The 4,434-nt window shown below is 43.5% G+C and overlaps 1 pseudogene; it reads left to right on the forward strand.

Annotated features, from left to right (window-relative positions):
- The first annotated feature begins 1,137 nt into the window (after window positions 1-1,137).
- Window positions 1,138-4,434, forward strand: part of LOC101358710 (putative nucleoside diphosphate kinase) — a 6,152-nt pseudogene continuing 2,855 nt past the window's right edge.

The raw sequence follows: 4,434 nt of genomic DNA on the forward strand, positions 1-4,434 counted from the left end.
TTTGTTTTGACTTTTTGTTTTTCTTTTGGTCTTTTTCTTTACAGCTGATGCTCAAGCTGAACATGACGATGCCCCTCAAGACAACCATTTTGTTGCTAGCTTCTTCCCCGCCCCTGGCATTTCTAAATAGAATTACAAAGTTTTCTGTTGAGCCTCTGTTGCGTGTGTGGTTCTCCATGCCTCTTACCATAAGTGGCATTGTATAATTTGCTTGTCCTTGATGTCCCTTTATAACATTGGAAACAGACAAACCACTGTCCTCAGGGGAAAAAAAAAAAAAACCAAACCAGTTTCCGTCAAGTCGATTCCAACTCATAGTGACCCTATACAACAGAGTAGAACTGCCCCATAGAGTTCCCAAGGAGCACCTGGTGGATTCGAACTGCTAAGGCTTTGGTTAGCAGCTGTAGCACTTAACCACTACACCACCAGAGAAGTATTCTAAAAAGGTGGAGGAGGAGAATAAGAAGCATGCTAACATTTGGTGAATGTCTCCTATGAGCCAAGCACCTTACATATTTATGTAATTTTCCCAACAATATTGCAAGGGAAATATTATCATCCCATGTCACAGATGAGGAAAGGTGGCTCTGAGGGGTTAGGTAACTTGCCCCAGGTCATGTAGCTAGTAAATGGTAGAGTCAGGTTTTAACTCAGTTCTCACCACTGCCCTCTGCAGCGTCTTCCATTAATGTGATTTGTCCCAGTCCCTAAAAGACAAGAGTATAGCGATCTCCCCACTCCCTGCAGAATACTTACTAGTTGCAAGGGGAAAGTGGTAACTACAGAATGGAGACGCCCAACCCTACATTGACCAGGTGATCAAAATTAACTTTAGCAGATGGGTAACACGCAACATCACATATATAGGCTTCCGGCTTGGGCTGCATGCCCTGAATCTAATCATGAGGAAACATCGGATAAACCCAAACTGAGGGACATTCTTTATGATAACTGGTCTCGATTCTTCAAAAGTTTCAGAGTCATAAAAGATGAAGAATGGCTCAGGGTGTGTTCCAGAGTAAAGAAAACAAAAAGACATGACACCTCAGTGTGGTACATGCTCCTGGGTTTGATTCTGCACTGGAGGAAAAATGATACAATGGATAATACTGGACCAGTTGACAAGACGGGAATATGGCGTATCGAACAGGAAAAGATATTGTATCAATGTTAAATGTCCTGAATTTGATAGCTGTACTTTAGCTATGTAAGAGACTATCCCTGTTCTTAGGAAATATCTCCCTGAGGTATTAAAAGGTAAAAGGGAATGATGTCATAATCTACTCACAAATGGTTCAGAAAAAATTACATGAATAAATCGTGTGTGTGTGCATGTGCACCTGGGTGGCCCAAACAGTTAAGGCACTCAGCTGCGTACCAAAAGGCTGGAGGTTCAGGTCTACCCAGAGGTACCTCTGAAGAAAGGTCTGGCCATCTACTTCTGAAAACTCAAGTCATCGAAAACCCTATGGAGCACAGTGCTGCTGTGACACAGATGGGGTTGCCGTGAGTCAAAATCAACTTGACAGTAACTGGTGATGGTAGCTATACATACATACATGCAAATAAATGAGAGAGAGAAAACAAATATGGCAGATGTGGCAAGATGGTGAAAACTGGTGCCTCTGGGTCGTGATGGTACTATATGGGCTTTCCCTGGACTCTTCTGGCAATTTTTTCAGTAAATTTGAAATAATTTCAAAATGAAAAGTTAAAAAGAAGGGTAATGGTCTATTTATCTCAGAGTTAATGGAAGTAATTTAAGTGACCTTATTGCTAGTTCTGTACGCATTTACCCCTGCGGGCCTGGGAAGGATTTTGAGAGCAAGGCTTGTTTCAGTATTCCTTACAGCAGTCAGCAGACAGCTAAGCCCATAGCAGGTAGTGAATTAAAAATATTGGCTGATTATTTGATTAAATAATTCCATCCTGTCCTAACATCAAGGAAAGTGCTTGTAACAGTGGTTTTCTTGGTTTCTAAGACTTCTACTTGACGGCAGCGGAGGTGCAGTAACATTTCCATCCCTCACCAATACCCTCCCGATCCCACTCCCAACGCCTCTAAAAACAAGAAATGGGGGGTCTCTAATATGCATTTGTCTTACTTCACTATCATTTATAGATTCCTCTGTATTTCTTTCCTGAAAATTTACGTGGGATCTTATTAATCTTAACGTACTCATAGGATGAAAAAAGAACAGCAACTCAGCAAGAAAGTTCTGAGTACATTCTCTGCTTTTCTTATGACCTTTACTCCTATAAAAACCGTAAGTCAGGATGTGCTTCTACAGATGGAGGGGACTGAGTGAGGCCGCTTGCTTAAAAAAAGAAAAGTTGACTTTAATTTGACAAATTTTGAGCCCCTGCTCTGTGTGGTATACAGAACTCTTATCCCAGACATTGGAGAAAATAAACACACTCGGTATTACTAGAGCTAAATGTTTGGGAACTCCCTCCAGTGTCCTTCACTGCTAAGCCCAATTTCATTAAGACAGAATTGCATCCTAGCCGTTTGTGGCGGATGTACCGATATCACTCAGGGTCTTAGCTGCAAACAACATAAAACCTGCCCTGGCGGGTTTAAGCAGGAAAGAAATTATGAAGGCATATTTGGGAGCTCGTAGAATCCCCAAGAGGGCTACAGAGTCCAGTTGGAGGCCATCCAGGCAGGAACGAGGCCCAGCCACACTGTGGGCCCTCAGCCAGGACTCCCGCACCCCCCCTGCTGGACACAGCTGCCGCCGCCGCCGCGGCCGCACCTCTGACACTGGGCTCTGGGTGCCAGGCTCTGGGTGCCAGGCTCTGTCCCGGCTCAGTCTGAAAGCCCCAGCCCGTGCCGCCCCCTGCCTGGGAAACGAGCCCTCTGGTGCCTGCGTCCCACATGCGAGTGTCTGATGGCAGATCCCCGCTGCAAGAGAGCGGGGGAGGCCGAGTACTGACTACCCTCTCCTGGAGGTGGGGCTTGCAATGTAGAAAAAACAAACAACTAAACAAAACCCCGTTGCTGTCGAGTCAATTCCGACTCACAGCAACCCTATAGGACAGAATAGAACTGCCCCATAGCGTTTCAAAGGAGCTGCCGGTGGATTTGAACTACAGACCTTGTGGTTAGCAGCGGAGCTCTTAACCACTGTGCCACCAGGGCTTCTGTAATGTAGCAAAGTCCCTAAATATGGCAAGAGTGTTCAAAAGGTGCTTGCTGGCCACAAGTCGTGACAAATGTCCACTGTTACAGCACCAGCGTGGGAAGACTCAAGCCATGAAACTCCTAAATTTCTAGATTTTCTTTACCTTCAGTAGTACTCTAATTTGTTTTTTCAGTCATTTCCAGTCTTCTTTGTCCTCCTCTGTGCTGTTGCTTTGGCATTCTAAGGCTAATTCTGAATATTAAAAAAAAAAAAAAAAAATTAAAAGTAAACCTTAGAGGTAGAGATCACTATTCCAAGCACCTGGAAACCTGTTGTTTACAGATGAGGAAACTGGGGCCCAGAAATATGGGGTTTAGCCCCAGGTACTATGGCTGTGGAAACACTAGTGGCACAGTGGTTGAGAGCTACAGCTGCTAACCAAAACGGCCAGCAGTTCGAATGCACCAGGTGCCCCTTGGAAACCCTCTGGGGCAGATCTACTCTGTCCTATAGGGTCACTATGAGTCAGAATCGACTCGATGGCAACAGGTTTGGTTTTTTTGGGTACTATGGCTGTGCTACTGGTTACGACCAGGATTGCTCGAAATGTGCTTTGCATAATATGTGTTAGGGGGCATTGGCGGTTTGATGGTAGAATTCTCACCTTCCATGCTGGAGACACAGGTTCAATGCCTGGACAATGCATCTCATGCACAGCCACCACCCATCTGTCAGTGCAGACTTGCATGTTGCTATGATGCTGAACAGGTTACAGTGGAACTCCCAGACTAAGAGAGACTAGGAAGAAAGACTTGGAAATCTACTTCTAAAAAATCAGCCAATGAAAACCCTCTGGATCCCCATACATCTATGGTCAACTGACTTCTGACAAAGGTGCTAAGTCCATTCGATGGGGAAAGAAGAATTTCTTCAATAAATGGTGTTGGGAAAATTGGATTTCCACATACAGAAAAATGAAACAGGACCTATGCCTCACACCATACACAAAAACAAATTTGAAATGGATTAAGGACCTAAATGTGCAAACTAAAACCATAAAATTCTTAGAGGAAAGCAGGCAATGCTGTCAGGCCTAGCTTTTTAACAGTGGATTAACTACTATAATAACAAAAGCACAAACAGCAAAAGACAAAATAAATAAATGGGACCTCATAAAAATTAAAAACTTTTGTTCATCAAAAGACTTTACAAAAAAAGTGAAAAGACAAGCTACCGACTAGGAAAATATCTTTGGAAACCATATATCTGATAAGAATCTAATAATCAAAATATATATGAAACT

Source organism: Trichechus manatus, unplaced genomic scaffold, assembly GCF_000243295.1.
Source record: "Trichechus manatus latirostris isolate Lorelei unplaced genomic scaffold, TriManLat1.0 scaffold00004, whole genome shotgun sequence".
Taxonomy (NCBI): Eukaryota; Metazoa; Chordata; class Mammalia; order Sirenia; family Trichechidae; genus Trichechus; species Trichechus manatus.